A 19756-nucleotide genomic window follows, 5' to 3' on the forward strand; every position below is an offset into this window, starting at 1 on the left:
ACTTTGGGAAGCTGAGGCAGACAGATCACCAGGTCAGGAGTTCAAGACCATCCTGGTCAACATGGTGAAATCCTGTCTCTACTAAAAATACAAAAATTTGCTGAGTATGGTGGTGGTGGGCACCTGTAATCCCAGCTACTCAGGAAACTGAGACAGAAGAGTCACTTGAACTCCAGAGGAGGAAGTTGCACTGAGCCAAGATGACGCCATTGTACTCCAATCTGGGCAACAAAAGCGAGACTGTCTCAAAAGAAAAAAAAAAAGAAGACTGCCTGAGCTCGGAAGGTTGAGGCTGCAGTGAGCCAAGATCATGCCACTGCACTTCAGCCTAGGCAATAGACTGAGACCCTGTCTCCAAAAAAATAAATAATATGACATAATATAAAATACAAATAAAATAAAATATAAATACAATAAAATACAAATAAAACAAGAGCAAAACTCTGTCTCAAAAAAAAAAAAGATACAACCCCAAAAAAGTGAAATGTATAGGACCAAGAAAAAAGGTGGGAAAAGATGAAGCACCAAGATGATAAACAGCTGTGATTAATAAAATTCTCATCCCTTGTGTTCTCCAGGAAGACTTTAAGTGGTGGCGGGGGAGATCGCTTTCCATTATGACTGAAATGGTGTTCTCTTTTCTTACCTATCACACAGCCAGAAAAACGCTTTGTACATTTTCTCTTTTTACTCACTGAAAAACAAGCTGACTTTGTCTTCAGTGCTCAACATAAAATACTTCTTAATCAAACAGGTTTATTTTCGTCCCACAAGCTCATGAACTTGATCTCATCCTCAGTCTGAGCCACCATACAACTCCATTTTATGTCCTTCCTAAGAACATACGTCCGAGTAAAACATTCTCTAATCTAAAATCTGATTTTATTACCCTCCACTTAAACATTCCCCTCCAACCTCCTTTCTAATCTTGTTTGCTTTTCTCTGGAAAGTAAAGCCCTTTTCTGTCTAATCTTTGCAATATTTAAAAATCTTGGCCCAGCGCGGTGGCTCACGCCTGTAATTCCAGCACATTGGGAGGCTGAGGCGGGCGGATCACAAGGTCATGAGTTTGAGACTAGCCTGATCAACATGGTGAAAGCCCGTCTCTACTAAAAATACAAAAATTAGCCAGGCTTGGTGGTGCACACCTGTAATTCCAGCTACTCAGAGGCTGCCTGGTCAACTGAGCAAGATCCCGTATCAAAAAAAAAACTTATAGTTGCTACTTTCTTCTGTTGCAATACTCCTTTGAAATTCAATTTTTTTTACATATATGTTTTGTTTTTAAAAGTCTAGAAACTGCCTCAAAACAGTAACAACTCCATTTGCGGTAAGACCCTCTCAATCTCCTTTATATTAACCTTATCTGCATTTGCCTGCGGATCCCCAGAGTTCCAAGGCTCTATAGCTTCTCTCAGTATAGAGGTTTCTTCCCTGGCTTGGATAACCAGGCTGGGAAGTTTGCAGGGGAGGCTCCCCAAAAGGAACTAACTGGGCCTTAATAACCTCCTTTTGAAGGCCCAACATTAGCCTCAGCTTGGACTCACTGGGCTTAAACTTCCATGTCAGAGTTATTAACTTGGTTTGTGAAACTAAAACTAAATGTTAGAAAAATTCAGCAATATTACTTACAGTGTTCACATAAGGGAAGAAACTTTGAAGGTGCTTACATTTTATATCTCAGTAAGAAAAGCAAAATCATTTATTCCTTTCAGACAATAAATGTATTATTATTTGTATTAAAAATCATGTAGTAAACAATTAATCGGCAGGGCACGGTGGCTCACGCCTGTAATCCCAGCATTTTGGAAGGCCAAGGTGGGTAGATCACCTGAGGTCAGGAGTTCACGACCTGCCTGACAAACATGGTGAAACCCTGTCTCAACTAAAAATACAAAAATTAGCCAGGCGTGGTGGTGGGCGCCTATAATCTCAGCTACTCAGGAGACTGAGGCAGCAGAATCGCTTGAACCCAGGAGGTGGAGGTTGCAGTGAGATCATGCCACTGCACTCCAGTCTCAGAGACAGAGCAAGGCTCCCTCCATCTCAATAAGTAAAAAAATAAATAAAATAAAATAATATCAAAATATACACTCAAGGACAAATAATTAATAAAATGAATTAGGGAGGGGAAACTGGCATTTGGGAATATCAGACGAAACTGGAAATTTAGTATTTTACTGCAAGCCAGAGTTAGGCTGGAGGAATAGGGGATGAGGGGTGGACTTGAAGTCCTGCTTGTGACACATGTGAAAAATTCAGGGAAAAATCAATCACCAGTGGAATGTGAAAATAATTAAGTGGCAGGCAATTAGACTGAGGTGGCTCTAGTCCCTGGATTTCTACTTCTAAAAAATAATCTAAACTCAAGAGCATTTTTTGGTAAATTACCACATTGCCGGAAACAAGTTTCAGGTTTAACCAACTATAAACTGCCAATTAAATGCTGATTATATAACCAAGATATTTCCACCTTGATTGTAAAAATTAAGAAACTAGGACAGGTGCAGGGCTCAGGTCTGTAATCCCAGCACTTGTGGGGTGGAGATGGGTGGATCACCTGAGGTCAGGAGTTCGAGAAGCCCCTTCCATAGACCACAAATTACAAACCATAGCTGAGTGCTCTACAATTTTTGAATCACCCTTTGATTAAATTATTTAATACTTAATAACCCTGAGTCAGGATTCTGCCCTGACGATTCTCCTGTGGTCCCTGCACATCTGGGAGAGATGCCGCGCTACTGGTGCAGAGCTGCCCAGAGAGGGCTCCAGGCCATGGTACAGTCACTGCACTGGGAAGACAGGGCACCAGGGGGCCCGCCTGTCAGCCTAGCTGCCATCTTCTGCAGGAGACTGACGCAGACCTGGGCAAGGAGAACTCAGGGTGCAGAGCTGAGTGTGGGGAGGCCTGAGTCCCGCCACAGCCACTTCCCACCAGTTCCAACCAGCCCTTGCCCCTCTCTGGATGTCGGACCCGGCAATCTCACCATTTCTAGGCTTTCAGTGGTCTTTTGCTGTGGATCTCCAGTACCTGCAGGTCGCAGGGCCACACAGGCTGGGGCTCTAGGTCAGAAGACACAGAGCAGTGAAGACGAGAGCAGGAGCTCCATCTTCAGCTAGAGACAGAGTCCCCCCTCTACATCCCGGAAGTCACCCTGTCCGCTCCAGTTGTGTGTACGATTGCAGTTTCCAGTCCAACGTCGCTGATTGGATATAGTTCAAGACCCCACCTTCTCAGGCCCTGAGTGACACAACATGTGATCAGCCTAACACAAGAGTGACAGCCTAAGTTGCAGCCTTTTCAGGGAGGACTTCCTGCCTGAGCTGAGCCAGGCCCACCCCAGAACATGGGAAAAATCTTTTTTCTATTTTTTTTTCAATGTATTCAAAATGTGAACCAAAATATTTTATGTATATTAACAATACATAAAATTATTGTTCAAGAGAAAATCAGACCGGGTCCGGTGGCTCACGCCTGTAATCCCACCACTTTGGGAGGCCTAGGTGGGCCAATCACAAGGTCAGAAGTTCCAAGCCAGACTGACAAAGGTGGTGAAACACTGTCTGTACTAAAAATACAAAAAGTAGCCGGGCACAGTGGCGGGTACCTGTAATCCCAGCTATTCAGGAAACTGAGACAGAGAATTGCTTCAACCAGGGAGGCAGAGGTTGCAGTGGGCCCAGATCATGCCTCCGCACTCCAGCCTGGGCAACAAAGCAATACTTCATCTCAATAAATAAATAAATATATACATACAAAAAAAGGGGGCCAGGTGCAGTGGCTCATGCCTGTAATACCAGCACTTTCCGAGCATGAGGCCAGCGGATCACCTGAGGTCAGGAGTTCTAGACTAGCCTGGCCAACATGGGGAAACCCTGTCTGTACTAAAAATACAAAAAATAGTTGGGCTTCGTGGTACATGCCTATAGTCCCAGCTACTCAGAAGGCTGAGACTGCAGTGAGCCAAGAGTGTGCCACTGCAGTCCAGCCTGGGTGATAGAGCAAGACTGTCTCCAAAAAAAAAAAGTAACACAATATCATCTGTAATTTTGTTCCTTGATGGCACTGTCTGTGTCACCCGAGGGCTTTATACAATATTTGAGAGAGTGGTAATTCTCTATGACCTTGGCAAAAAAAAGGAGACTAAGGATCGTGTTTGTTTTCCTAAGCCTAGCTAGGAGAGAGAGTAACTCTTTTATTGCCTGGTTCAAGGTGTGAGAATCATCATAGAAACTACAAGCTGGGGCAACATATATGTCACAATTACATCAGTGAGTAGAGAGTGAGCAGAAGAGTCACATTACCTGGGGCTTGTCTAAAGATGTTACAATCTTTTTTGGAGGGAAGAACCAGATAGGAGAGTCATATCACATCACCTAGGTACTTGGCCAGGGATGCATTAAAATCTATTTCTATAAGATGGCCGCAGGTGGCAGGCAGGCAGACTGGGTGCAGTGGCTCATGCCAGTAATCCCAGCACATTGGGAGACTAAGGCAAGTAGATCAACTAAGGTCAGGAGTTCGAGACCACCCTGGCCAGCATGGTGAAACCCCACCTCTACTAAAAATATGAAAATAAGCCCAGTGTGGTGATGCATGCCTGTAATCCCCAGCTACCTGGGAGGCTAAGGAAGGAGAACCGCTAGAACCCAGGAGGTGGAGATTGCAGTGAGCCAAGATCACATCACTGTACCCCAAACTGGGTGACAGAGACTCTGTCTCAAAAAAAAAAAAAAAAAGAAAATTAAAAAAAAGATGAGCACAGGCCACAAGTCACATCATCTGGGTGCTAGGCCCAGTGATATGTTACAAAGCTCTCAGTGAGCAACGCCCTGAGGGGTGAGACACACACCTGGTGGCTGATCCAGTGATATGTTACAATCTTTTCTTTGTGCATGAAGCATGTAGGCAAGGACAGTCACATTTCATAGGATATTGATCCAAAATATGTCACAAGACTGCCTGTGGGCAGGGCGCAGGAAGGAGCTTCCCATTCCCTAATGTCAGACTCAATGATATGTAACAATATGAAAATATGCAAGGTCCAGTCAAAATATAAGTTACATCATCTAGCTGCTGGGTCCAGTGATACATCACAATTCCCTTGTGGCAGGGTAGAAGCTGAAAAAGAGTCACATTACTACCTAGATGATGAATAAAAAGATATTTCATAATACTCTTGTGGCTAGGGCTTATGTAGAAGACTCTTATCACCTGGGTGGCAGCCCCAGCTATAGGTCACAATGCAAAATGTTTGTAGGGCCCAGGCCAGAGAAAAAGAGTCCCATCACATAGGTGCTGTGCCAAGTGATACATCACAATCCCTTTTTGGTCAGAGTCCAAGCAGTAGAGGAAGTCACATCACCTAAATGCTGCATCCAGCAACATGTCACAATACCCTGAGAGGACGACGCAGGAAGAAAAGTCACATCACCTTGGTAAAAGGCTCAGAAAGAAAACCAGAGTCAGAAAACATAGGAGCTGGGCCCAGCTATATGGCACAATCACTACAGTAGGCAAGGCCTTGGCATAAGAAGAGTAACATCACATACGTGCTGGGCCCAGAGATATGTCACATTTCCTACTGTGGACAGGTCCAGAAAGAGAAGGAGAGACCTGTCATTTAGGCGATTGGCCAAGAGAGATGTCAAAATGACCACTTGGGCAGGAATCAAGCAGGAGTATCACAACTCTGTGGGCTGGGCCTAGTAGTAAGTCACTGTTGCTTCTGTTAGCACGACCCAGGCCCAAAGATATATTACAGTCTAATCTATGGACGAAGCAAAGATAAAAGAGGAGAGTCACATAAAATAGTTGATAGGCAGAAAACTCATATCATCTAGGGGCAGGGCACAGCAATACGTCACAATGTATTACATAGGCAGGTCCAAGAAAAAAAAGTAATATCACTTTGGTACTTAGTTCAGTAATATTTCACAATCTTTCCTGCAGGAAAAACTAAGAAATAAAAGAAAAAAATCAACCATATGCTGTGAAAGGTCACGATTCTTCCTGTGAGCAGAGACCAGCTAACATGAGAGAGTCACATCACCTTTGGGATTGGTGCAAAAACATTCATTCTTTCTTTCTTTCTTTCTTTTTTTTTTTTTTGAGATGGAATCTCACTCTATCACCCAGGCTGGAGTGCAGTGGCACGATTTTGGCTCGCTGCAACCTCCACCTCCCGAATTCAATCGATTCTCCTGCCTCAGCCTCTTGAGTAGCTGGGACTACAGACACCGGTCACCATGCCTGGCTGCTTTGTTTTTTAGTAGAGACAGGGTTTCACAATATTAAGCAGACTGGTCTGGTACTCCTGACCTTATGATCCGCTTCCCTCAGACTCCCAAACTGCTGGGATTACAGGCATGAGTCACCATCTCAACTGTGGCCAGATATTCACATATGACAAAGTTCCAACTGTGGAGTACATTCATGTGAAATTCAGGACCTCACCCAGTGGGCTCTCTCCATGTGTAAGGGTGACAATTCTAAAGGTTGCTGGGCTGTGCATAGGACAAATGCAATCTCATCTGCATGATGGACCCTGTTATGACATTCTCTGTAACACACTAGGGCTTCACATATGTGAGAGAGTGGTAATCCTCTATGACGTTTGTACAGAAAGAAGAGCCAGGATCTTCTTTGTTTTCCTAAGCGTAGCTATGAGCAACATTATCTCTTCTACTGGCTTCTTGGAGGTATGAAAGTCATCATTACATCTGTGTGCTTGGCCAAGTTATATGTCACAATTACACCTGTGGGCAGAGAACAAGCACAAGAGTCACATCAACTGTGTGCTGGGCCAGGGTTATGTCACAATCTTCCCTGAGAGCATGCACTAGCCAGGAAAGTCACATCACAGGGTTCTCAACCAGAGACATTACAATCCTCTCCTGAAAGCAGGGCACAGGAAGAAGAGTAAGATCACCTGCATGCTGAGCTCAGATATATGTCAGAAGACTCACTGTGGGCAAAGTCCAGAAGGACAGATGAAACACCTGGTTGCTGGGCCCAGCAATATGTCACAATCTTCTCTATGGGGAGAATGCAGGCAGAAGTAGAGGGTTTCACCCTCCAGATGATGGATAAAAAAATACATACCAAGGCTATCTGTGGGAAGGGCTCAGGCAGAAACTTTCCAACCCCTAGGTGTTTGTTTCAGTGATATGTCACAATAACCAAAATATGTTGGTTTCAGGCAAGTGAAGAGAGTCACATCACCTAGGTGCTTGGTCCAGGAATCTGTCAAAAATTTTTTTTTTTTTTTGGCAGTGCTCAAGCAGAATGGAAAAGTCACATCACCAAGATAATGAAAGAAGAGATGTATTAGAATATTTCTGTGGGAGGGCCCATGCAGGAAAGTCGTATCATCACGTTGTTGAACCCAGAGATATGTTGAAATAAATTATTCCAGCCAGGTGTGGTGGCACCTGCCTATAATCCCAGCACTGTGGGAGGCTAAAATGTTTGAATCATCTGAGGTCAGGAGTTCGAGAACAGCCTGACCAACATGGAGAAATACCATCTCTATCAGAAATACAAAATTAGGTGGAGTGGTGGCACATACCTGTAATTCTAGCTACTCGGGAGGCTGAGGCAAGAGAACTGCTTGAACCCAAGAGGTGAAGGTTGTGGTGAGCTGAGATGGTGCCACTGCACTCCAGCCTAGGCAACAAGAGCAAAACTCCATCTCAAAACAATTAATTAAGTAAAAGAAATACATGATGCATGCAGGTCTCAGGCAGGAGAGGAGAGTAACACCATGTAGGTGATGGATGCACCTAAATGCACATCACAATTTCTCCTTAAGCACACCCCAAGCAGTAGCAGAGAGTCATATCACCTAGGTTCTTGGTCCAGCAGTATTTCACAATACCCCTGAAGGGAGGGCCTAGGCAAACAAGTCACATTACCTAAGTGAGAAGTCTAGAGATATGTCACAATGTCCCTTGTGGGTACGGCTCATAAACAAGAGGAGAGACACAGCCTAGGTGCTGGGCTCAGCTTTATGTTCCAATCACCCCGGTGGAAAGAAGCCAAGAATGAGGAAGAGTCACATCACATAGGAGCTATGTCAAGTGGCATATCACAATTCCCACTGTGGACAAACTCCAGAAGAAAAGAGTCACATCATCCAGGTGGGAGGCCTAAACATATATCACAGTGACTCCTGTGTGCAGGGACCAGGCAGAAAAATTACATCACTGTTTTGCTTGCCCCAGCAATAAGTCACTCTCTATTCGTGGGCATGGCCCAGGCAGAAGAGGAAGGTCACATCACGTAGGTATAAAGGGCATTTACCTGAGCTTGGCCCATTGGAGAGATTGTAATGGGTCAAGAAATATGTCACAATGCTCCCTGTGGTCAGGATTCAGGCAGAGGACTCACATCATCTCAGTGTTAGGCCCAGCAGCATGTCTCAATGCCTTCTAAGGGCAGAGCCAAAACAAAAGAAGTAACATCACCTTAGTGTTAGGGACAGTCATACGTCATAATCTCTTTTCTAAGCAGAACCTTAAAAAAAGAAAAGTGTCACATCGGCTAGGTGCTGGACCCAATAGTATGTCCCAATACCCCCTGTGATTAGGGAACAGGCAGGAAAAGTTAGTCATATTTCCAGGGTGATTGGTGAAGACATATATTACAATCCCCTCTGTAGACAGGTCCAGGATGAAGCGTTACATCACCTGGGTGTTGGACTCAGCAATGTTACAATGGCCTATGTGTTTAGGGCAAAAGCAAAAGATTCACATAACATAGACCAAGCAATATGTCACAATACACCTGTGGGCAGCACCAAGGCAGAAGAGGAGACTCAAATCACCTGGGTGCAACTCCTCGCGATATGTCACAATGACGCCTGTGGGCTGTATCAAGGCAGAAGAGAACCACATTACCAAGGATCTGGATCCAGTGATACAGCACTGTGAACTGGGCCCAGGAAAAAGAGATAAATAACTCAGATGTCACAATACACTTGTAGAAAGGTCTTGTGATGACATTAAGAGTTACACACATGTCCTGAGTCAAGGGATGAGAATCAACACCTCGTGTATGTTGGGTCTAAGTACAGGAGTCACAATCTCAATGGTGAACTGGATTTGTGCATGAGAACCTCCATTTCCTTTGCAAATTATATGCCTTAAGCTGGGCACAGTAGCTCACACCTGTAATCCCAGCACCTTGGGAGACCGAGGTGGGCAGATCATTTGAGGTCAGGAGTTCCAGACCAGCCTGACCAACATGGTGAAACCCCATCTCTACTAAAAATACAAAATATTAGCCTGCGTGGTGGTGGGCATCCCAGCTACTCGGGAGGCTGAGGCAGGAGAATCACTTGAACCCAGGAAGCAGAAGTTGCAGTGAGCCGAGATCACGCCACCGCACTCTAGCCTGGGTAAAGAGAAACTCCATCTCAAAATAAAACGAATGAATTATGCTCCTTAGTGAGATTACAGTAACAAAGATGTGTTGAATTTTGGTTACAGAGTCACTAACTCGAGGCCAGGCATGGTGGTCATGACTGTAGTCCCAACACTTTGGGAGACTGAGGTGGGCAGATCACGACGTCAGGAGTTCGAGACCAGTCTGGCCAACATGGTGAAACCCTGTCTCTAGTAAAAAATAGAATAATTAGCCAGGCATGGTGGCATGCACCTGTAGTCTCAGCTACTCTGAAGGCTGAGGTGAGAGAATCGCTTGGACCTGGTAGGTGGAGGTTGCAGTGAGCCAAGATCATGCCACTGCACTCCAGCCTGGATGACAGAGCGAGACTCCGTCTCAAAGAAAAAAAAAAGTCACTAACCCAACTGTGGACAAAATCCACAAATGAGAGTCAATTTTCCAACATTCAACTACCTCCAAAAGTGAGGTTCAGAACCTCAAAGGTAGGCTGTATTTAAGTGGATGACAATCTTTGCTATTGACTGGGTGTGAATATAAGTTTCACAATCTCACCTGTGTGCTTGACCCTGTAAGGGCACTCTCTTGAGGACTGTATATGGTGTGCATGAGAGTTGCAACCTGCTCTGAGAACATTATGCTGCTCTGTACCCATGATCTAATGTGGTCAACATCTCTCCAACTGGCTGGGTCCAGAGAGGAGCATCTCATCCACCTCTGAGCTGGGCTTAGAAATGAATCACCATCTCAACTGTGGCCACATGTTTACAAATGATGTTCATTTTTAACTGTGGCCTGCATCTGTGCATGAGAATTAAGACCTCATCAGTGGGCTTTTCCACGTGTGACTGCTTTATACAATATACGAGAGAGTGGTAATTCTCTATAACCTTCAAACAGAGAGGAGACCTGGGATCTTACTCCTTTTTGTAAGCCTAGCTGTGGGAGACAGTATCTCTTCTATTGACTGGTACGAGGTATTAGTTATCATCAAACCTGTGAGCTGGGCCGAGATATATGTTACCAATGAACTTTTTGGCAGAAATCACCCAGGAGAGTGATATCACCTGGATGCTGGGCCACTGATATGTAATTTTTCTTTTCCCTGAGGACTGTGACAAGGCAGGCGAGTCACATCATCTGGGTTCTCAACCAGTGATGTGTTACAATTTTCTCCTGAAAGTTATGCACATGCAGGAGAGACACATCACTTGGTGGTTGGGGACCGAAGTATGTCACAATCTTTCCTGTGGGCAGGGTGCAGATAGAAAAGGCATCACATCTTTTATGTAATGGATGCAGATATATATCACAAGAAACCCTGTGGAAAGGACTGAGGCCGAAGTCTCCCATTCTTCTAGGTGTTTGGCCATGTGAAATGTCACAATACCCAAAATACATGGTTGCTAAACAGAAGAGTCGCATCACCTAAGTTCTGGTTTCAGTGATATGTCACAATCTTTCCTTTTGACAGGGTTCAGGGAGGAGAGGAGTCATATCACTTAGGTGATTAACAAAAATAAATGTCCTAATAACCCCATGCTCATGATCCATGTGAGAGAGCTGAATCACCCATGTGTTAACCCCAGCAACATATCAAAATATACAATTTATGCAGTGTCCAGGCAGGAGAAGACAGTATCTTCACCTAGGTGTTAGGCCCAGTGATACATCACAATACCTTCTGTGACACAGTCCAAACAGTGGGGAAGAGTCACATTACCTAGGTGCTGAGTCAAAAAATGTGCCACAAAAATCACCGAGCAGAAAGCCCAGGCAGGAGAGTCAGCCAAATTACTTACATTAGGGGCTCAGAGATATGTTGCAATGACCTCTGTGGGTAGGACTCAGGAAAAACAGGAGAGTCACACAACCTAGGGGCTGAGTAAAGCTATATGACACAGTTGCCCAAATTGATAGGCCCAGGCAAAAGAAGAGAGTCTCACCACATAAGTGCTGGGCCAAGTGATGTATCACAATCCTCATTATGGACAGTTCCCAGGAAGAAGAGTCACATCGTCTAGGTGATGGGCCTAGAGATGTCACAATAAGCCGCGTGGGCTGGGTTCATGCAGAAGAATCTAATCACTTGTGTGTCAAGCCTAGTAATAAGTCACTCTCTTTTTTGTGGGCATGGACCAGGCAGGAGAGGAAAGTCGTAACATCTAGGTGCTGGGCCCAGAGATAGGTCACAATCTCTACTACTGGCAAAGCCCAGGTAAAAAAGGAGGGTCACCAGGCACAGTGGCTCACACCTGTAATCCCACTACTTTGGGGTGCTGAAGTGGGCAGATCACCTGAGGTCAGGAATTCGAGACCAGCCTGACCAACATGGAGAAACCCTGTCTCTACTAAAAATACAAAAAATTAGCCAGGTGTGGTGGTGCATGCCTATAATCCCAACTATTTGGGAGGCTGAGGCAGGAGAATCACTTGAAACTGGGAAGCAGAGGTTGCAATGAGCCAAGATTGTGCCATTGCATTCCAGCCTGGGAAACAAGAGCGAAACTGTGTAAAAAAAAAAAAACCACAAAGGAGAGTCACATCATATAGTTCATTGGCCAAGAGATCTATCACAATTCCCCCAGTAGGCAGGGTTTAGGCAAGAGACAAATTACATTGGTAGGGCTGGGCGCAGTGGCTCACGTCTGTAATCCCAGCACTTTGGGAGGCCGAGATGGGCGGATCACGAGGTCAGGAGATCGAGACCATCCTGGCTAACACAGTGAAACCCCGTCTCTACTAAAAATACAAAAAAATTAGCCAGGCGTAGTGGCGGGTGCCTGTAGTCCTAGCTACTCAGGAGGCTGAGGCAGGAGAATGGCGTGAACCCAGGAGGCAGAGCTTGCAGTGAGCTGAGATCGCGCCACCACACTCCAGCCTGGGCGACTGAGCAAGACTCCGTCTCAAAAAAAAAAAAAAAAAAAAAAAAAATCCATTGGTTCTGGGCACTGCAATATGTCACAATGTCTTTTAAGGGCAGGGCCAGGCAAAATAACTTTGCTGATGGGCCTAGTGATATGTCAGTTTTTTTGCAGGTAGAATATAGGAAGAAGAGACAAGTTACATCAGCTCCGTGCTGAAACCAGCAATATGTATCATTATCCCCCAGTGAACAAGGACCAGACAGGTGAAAAGATTCACATCACCTGGGTGATTGGCACAAAGATATGTCACAATATCCCTGGAAGGCAGTGGCCTGGCAGGAGAGTTACATCACCCGGGTATTGAAACCATTTGCAATAGCCTAAGTAGACAGGGCACAGGTGGCAGAGTTCCATCACTTGGGTACTGAGCCCAAGGATATGTCACAAGGTTCCTGTGGGCAAGGCTCAGGCAGGAGAGAAACATCTTCTAATTGCTGGGTCCAGTGATGTCACAATCTTCTCTGTGGGAAGAATGCAGGCAGAAGACGAGAGTCACATCTTTCTAGGTAATAAAACCAGAAGACAGGCCACAAAGCGTCCTGTGGGCAGGACCCAGGCAGGAGCCTCTCATCCCCTAGCTGTAAGGCCAAGAGATTTGTCACAATACTCATAATATTCTATGTCCTGGCAATGAAGGTGAGTTACATCACCTAAGTGCTAAGTCCAGGGATATGTCACAATTCCTCTTTCATCAAGGCCCAGGCATAAGTGGAGAGTCATACCACCTGGGTGATGAATGAAAAGGTACATCATCATACCCCTGTAGGCAAAGTCCATGCAGGAGAGTTACATCACCTCGGTGTTGGCCCCAACGATGTGTCAAAATACATAATGTATGCAGGCTTTAGGCAGGAGAAAAGAGTAACATCACCTAGGATCCTGGTCAAGCAATATATCAAACTCTCTTTTTGGGTATATTTCAGGCAGTAGAGGAGAGTCACATCACCTAGGTTCCCAGTCCAGCAATATGTCACAATGCCCCTTGTGAAAATAACTGAAGGATAAGAGGAGAGTAACATAACCTAGGGGCTAGGCCAAGCTATGTGTCACAATCACACCTGTGAACAGGGCCTAGGTATGAGAGGAGAGTCACATCAAGTAAGTACTGGGCCATGCAATATATCACAATCCCCATATGGACAGGTCCCAGGAAGATAACACCTAGGTGCTGGGCCCAGAAACTTGTGACAATGTCTCTTATAGGCAAACACAGGGTAGGAGATGGGAGGGGATAACATCAAACATCTGATGAGCCAAGTGATGTTACAATGCCCCTGTGGGCAGGGTCCAGGCTGGACACACTTATCACCTTGGTGCTGGGCCCATGAATATGTTACAGTGCTTTCTGAGGGCAGGCACAAGGCAAAAGAATAATATCATGCTGCTGGGTCCAGAGGTTTGTTACTATCTCTGCAGCAGGTGGAACCTAAAAGAAGAGTCACACCAGCTAGGTATGGGGCCTAGAGATATGTCACAGGATGTTTTGTGAGAAGGAACTAGGCAGTAAAAGGGAGTCACATCACCTAGGTGATGAGCAGAGATATGTGACTCTTGCAGGCAGAACCCAAACAAGAGAGTTACATTGCCTGGGTTTTAGACCCAGCAATATGTCAGAATGACCCATGTGGGCAAAGCAGAGGCAGGAGAGTAACAACCTAGGGGGCAGGGCAGCAATATTTCACAATGTTGGCTGTGGACAACACCAAAGCAGGAAAGAAAACTCCCATCCCCTGGGTGCAAGGCACAGTGATATGTCCAAATGCCCCATGTGGAAAGCACAGAGGCAAGACAATGGAGTCACATCACCTAGTTTCTGGTCCAGCGACATGTCACGATTCCATCTGTGGGTTAAATACAGACAGGAAAGTAAACTCACTCAGGTTCTACACAGAGGCATGTGTCACAGTCACACGTGCAGGAAGGTCCAAGAAGAGATTAACAATCCTGTACACATCCCAATTCTGTGTGTAAAACCAAGGCATGAGAGGAGACTCACATTACCTCAGTGCAAGGCTCTGAGATACGTTACAATGTCTTTTTCGAGGAGCACCAAGGCAGGAGAACAGAGTTACATCACCCAGGTGCTGGGTCCAGCAGGGTGGCACAATCCTATTTCTAGGCTGGGCCAATTCTGAAGAATCACATTACTCAGATGCTGGGCAGAAGTGTGTGTCAAAATCACACCTGCAGGAAAGACCAGGGATGACATTAACAATCCTGTATATATCCCAATTCTTGGTACGAAAGTCAACACTTCCTGTATGTTGGATCTAAGAACACAAGTCACAATTTTTAGAATGAATTGAATCACTGAATGAGAGACTCAATCCCTCTTACTGGCTGTGTCACCTTAGTGGAATCAGACAAACAGGTGTGTTCAATCTTGGTCCGAAAGTCACTAACTTGCCTTTGGACTGGATTCACTTATGAGAGTAAATTTTCCAACTTGCGACTGTCTCTGCATATGAGATTCAGAACCTCCAGTGGACTGTGTTCGTGTGAAAAGATGAAAATCTTTACTGTCAGCTGGGTGTGCATGAGTGTCAAAACCTCAACTGTATGCTGAGCCTAGTTAGAACACTCTCTGTACTACCTGAGAAATTTATAAGGTATGCATGAGAGTCGCAATCTTTGGTAACTGGGAGACATTTGTGCTGCTATGGACCCATGATCGTACCTGTGGCTCTATGCCCAGATATGAGAGTTAACACCTCTGTAATGGCTGGGTCCAGATATGAGAGTTGTCACCTACCTATAAGCTAGGCTTACTAATGAGTCACCACCTCAGCTGTTGCCTGATGTTCACATATGACAGTCACAATTTCAACTCTGCACTGCATCGAACTGTAAGATTTAAGACCTCACCAGTAGGCTCTGTCCATGGATGAAGGTGACAGTCTTAAGAATTGGCAAAGTGTGCATACATAAAAACAATCTCATCTGTTTTCTGGACCCTGTTATGACACTCTTTGTACCACCCGAGGGCTTTATACAATATGTGAGAGTGTAATTCTCTCTGTCCTTCCTACAAAGGGGAGAGCCAGTATCTTACCCATTTTCCTAAGCCCACATATGAGAGATAGACAGTATGTCTCCTATTGGCTGATTTTAGATATGAGAGTCAACATCGCACCTATGATCTGAACAAAGATATATGTCACAATCTCCCCTGTGGATAGGGAGTGAGCAGGAGAGTTACATCATCTGGGTAACAGGCCAGGGATATGTCACAATCTTCTCTGAGAGCAGGCACCAGGCAGAAGAGTTAAAACCTGGGTGCTCAGTCAGGGATATGCTAAATTTCCTCCTGAAACTAGGGCACAGGCAGTAGAGTCACATCACTTGGGTGCTGAGACCAGTGATATGTCACAATGCTCCCTGTAAGCAAAGCTCAGGCAGAAGAAACATGTCGCCCGATTTCTGGGCCAGAAAGTATGTCACAATCTCTCATATGAGGGAAGCCTTGGCATAATAGGAGAGTCACATCAAATAGTTGATGCTCTTAAAGATACATCACAATGCTCTGTTGTCAGGGTCCATACAGAAGACTCATGTCACCTTGTTGCTGGGCCCAGCAATATGTCACAATGCCTTTTGAGGTCCAGGCCAAGGAAAACAGTACTATGTCACACTGGCGTAGAGCTCCACAATATGTCTCAATCTCCCTTGCCAGCAGAACTTACGATGGAAGAAGAATCACACTCGTTTGGTACGGAGCCAAGTGATATGTCACAACTCCCTCTGTGAGCAGGGATCAGGCAGGAGAAGAGAGTCACATTCATCACATTCACATCACCTGGATGATGAGCGGAAATATGTCACAATGCTTCTTGTTGGTAGTAGAGTTATACCAGAGAGTCAGACTCAGCAATATGTCACAATTGCTTATGTGGTCAGGGGACAGGCAGGAGAGTCACATAATCTGGGTGTGGGGCCCAGAGATATGTCACAATGCTTTCTGTGGGCAGTACTGAAGCAAAGGAGGAGACTCTCATCACCTAAGTGCAAGGCCCAGCGATATGTCACAATGCCCCCTGTGAGCAACACCAATGCAGAAAAATAGAGTCACATCCCTTCAGTTCTGGGTTCAGCAATATGTCACTATTCCATCTGTGGGCTGGTCTTAGGCAAGAGTCAGATCACTCAGGTGCTGGGCAGAGAAAAACGTTACAATTAAACCTGCAGGAAGGTGCAGGGATGAAATTAACAATTCCATACATGTTCTGGTTTTAGGAATAGAAAGTTAACCCTTCCTATATATTGTGTCTAAGAACAGGGGTTACAATTTCAACGATGGACTAAATTTGTACCTGACAGCCTATACTCCTCCTGTGGACTTTAATTAGTGAAGTCACAGCCTCATAGGTGTGCTGAATCTTGCTCTGAGTATCATCAACTCACCTACTAACTGGATCCACATATGAGAGTCAATTTTTCCACCTCTGACTTCCTCTATGTGTGAGATTCAGAACTTCAAAAGCAGGCTGTGTTTATGTGAGAAAATGATGATGTATGCTGTTTGATGTGTGTTCACACAACAGTAAAAATCTCCAGGCCGGCTGCAGTGGCTCACGCCTGTAATCCCAGCACATTGGGAGATTGAGGCGGGCAGATCATGAGGTCAGGAGATCGAGACCTGGTCAACATGGTGAAACTCCGTCTCCACTAAAAATACAAAAATTAGCTGGGCATGGTGGTGTGTGCCTGTAATCCCAGCTTCTCAGGAGGCTGAGGCAGGAGAATCACTTGAACCCAGGAGGCGGAGGTTGCAGTGAGCTGAGATCGCGCCACTGCACTCCAGCCTGGGTGACAGAGTGAGACTCTGTCTTTAAAAAAAAAAAAAAAAAAAAAAAAATATATATATATATATATATATATATATATATATATATATATATGTATGTATCAAATTAGCCAGGCGTGGTGGTGGGCACCTATAGTCCCGGCTACTGGAGAGGCTGAGGCAGGAGAATGGCGTGAACTCAGGAGGCAGAGCTTGCAGTGAGCCGAGTGAGTCGAGTGCCACTGCACTCCAGCCTGGGCGACAGAGCGATACTCCGTTCAGGATTTAAAAATAAAAATAAAAATAAAAATCCCTTGTGTGCTGGGTCTTGTTAGCACACTCTTTTTTTTTTTTTTTTTTTTGAGACAGAGTCTCAGACTGTCACCTGGGCTGGGGTGCAGTAGCACGATCTCAACTCAATGCAACCTGGCTAGTACACTCTCTGTACTACTCAAAGGCTTTATCTAGTATAAATGAGAGTCACAATTTACTCTAAAATAATGTTTTTAAGCACCCATGACCATATCTGTGGCCCAAAGCCCAGGTATTGGGGTAAACATCTCTCCAGTTGGTTGGGTTTGGATAGTAGACTCCTCATCTGCTATGTTCTGAGTTTAGAAATGTGTCACCATCGCAACTGTGGCTGGAGGCTCATATATGACAGTCACAATTCCAACTCTGGACGGTGTTTGCATTTGAGATTCAAGACCTCAGCAATGGGCTCTTTCCATGTGTGAAGGTGATAATCCTAATGGTTGGTGAGGTGTGCATATAAGAAACAATCTCACTTTTGTGCTGTGCCCTGGGATAACACTCTTTGTAACACTTGAGGGCATTATATGATATGTGGGAGTGTGGCAATTCTTTATGGCCTTCATAAAAAGAGAAGACGACCAAGGATGTGACTCATCTAAGGCAAGCTATGAGAGACACTATTTCTTCTAATAGCTGACTTGAGGTATGAGAGTCATCATTGCACTTGTAAGCTGACTGTAGTATATGTCTCCATTTCACCTGTAGGTAGGGAGTAAGCAGGAGAGTCACATCACCTGGGATTTCAGCCAAGGATATCTCACACTCTTCCCTGAGGGAAGGAACCAAGCAGGAGTGTCACATCACCTCGGTGCTCAGTCAGGGATATGTTACAATTCTCTCCTGAAAGCACAGCACGGGCAACAGAGTCACATCACCTGGGTGCTGAGCTCAGCACTATGTCACAATGCTCCCTGGGGGCAAGACAGAGGCAGAAGAGCCACATCACCTGGTGTCTGGTTCCAGGGATATGTCACAATCTTTCCTGTGCAGGGCAGGGTGCAGGTAAGAAGTGTCACATCTTTTATGTCATGGATGCAGATATATGTCACAAGGTCCCTGTGGGCAGAGCCCAGGCAGGAGCATGCAATCCCATAGGTGGTAGGCCTAGTAATATTTTACAATACTCAAAATATGTGAGGCGCAGGAAATATGGGTGAATCACATCACCTAGGTGCTGGGTCCAGGGATATGCCACAATCCTCCCTTCCGGCAGTACCCAGGCAGAAAAAGAGAATTACGTCACCTAGGTGATGAATGAAAGGATATGCTATAACACCTCTGTGGGCAGGGCCTATACAGGAGATTTACATCACCAAGGTGTTAGAACCAGCCACATGTCAATACACAATGTACAAGAGAAACCAGGCAGAAGAGGAGAGTCACATCACCTAGGTTCTGGACCCAGAAATATATTACAATCCCTTCTTTGGAAAGTCCAGGAAGTAGAGAAAAGTCACATCACTTGGACATTACTCACAGTGATAACTCACAGTGTTATGTCCAATGTCCTCTGTGAAAAGCACTAAGGCAAGAGAATAAACTCACATCACCTAAATGCTGGGTCCAGCAATATGGCACAATCCCATCTGTACGCTGGGCCCTGGCAAGAGAGTCAAATCACTCAGGTGTTGGGCAGAATTGTATGTCACAATCACATCTGGATGAAGGTGGAGGCATGAGATTAACAATTTCACACATTTTTTAGTTCTAGGTATGAGACATAATACCCTCTGTATGTTGGGTATAAGTACATGAATGACAGTCTCAATGACGGTCTGGATTTTTATATGAGAACCTCAATCCCTCCTGCAAATTATGTCATTTATTGAAGTCAATGACTCACAGGTGTGCTGAATCTTGGTACCAGAGACACTAACCTCTCTATGGACTGAATTAACATATGAGATTCAATTTTCCAACTTTTGGCTGCAGCTGGGTATGAGATTCAGAACCTCAACAGTGAGCTGTGTTCATGAGGAAGGTTGACAGTCTTTACTGTTGGCAGGTTATGCATATGAGTGTCACAACCTCCCCTGTGTGCTGAGTTCTGTTAGGACATTCTCTGAACCTCTTGACAACTTTACACAACATGTGACAGAGTGTTAATTCTTTATGACCTTCATACAAAGAGGAGGCCCAGGATATTACTCATTTTCCTGACCCTGGCTATGAGAGAAACTACATCTGCTACTGGTTGTCTAGAGGTATGAGAGTCATTATTGCATCTGTAAGTTTGGATAAGATGTGCATCACAATCCCACTAGTGAATAAGGATGGACCAGTAGACTCACATCACCACATTTTGGGGCAGTGATATGTCACAAT

The 19756-nt window shown here is 45.1% G+C and overlaps 1 protein-coding gene and 1 long non-coding RNA gene across 5 annotated transcripts in view; one reads left to right on the top strand and one right to left on the bottom strand.

Moving 5' to 3' along the window:
• Window positions 1–19756, top strand: part of LOC126942233 (zinc finger protein 675) — a 328161-nt gene that overhangs the window by 224199 nt on the left and 84206 nt on the right. The gene's annotated exons all lie outside the window — the stretch shown is intronic.
• LOC126942404 (uncharacterized) overlaps window positions 1–19756 on the bottom strand; it is a 59437-nt gene that overhangs the window by 32319 nt on the left and 7362 nt on the right. For 3 of the 4 annotated variants that reach the window (XR_007721546.1, XR_007721547.1, XR_007721545.1), the window contains exons 2-3: window positions 8306–8433; window positions 7572–7669 (exon numbers count right to left, since the gene is read on the bottom strand). This is a non-coding gene — a long non-coding RNA (uncharacterized LOC126942404). Of the gene's footprint in view, window positions 1–7571; window positions 7670–8305; window positions 8434–11352; window positions 11989–19756 lie in introns of those variants that run through there. The other variant, XR_007721548.1, reaches the window with a different exon arrangement.

Source organism: Macaca thibetana, chromosome 19 (assembly GCF_024542745.1).
Source record: "Macaca thibetana thibetana isolate TM-01 chromosome 19, ASM2454274v1, whole genome shotgun sequence".
Lineage (NCBI taxonomy): Eukaryota > Metazoa > Chordata > Mammalia > Primates > Cercopithecidae > Macaca > Macaca thibetana.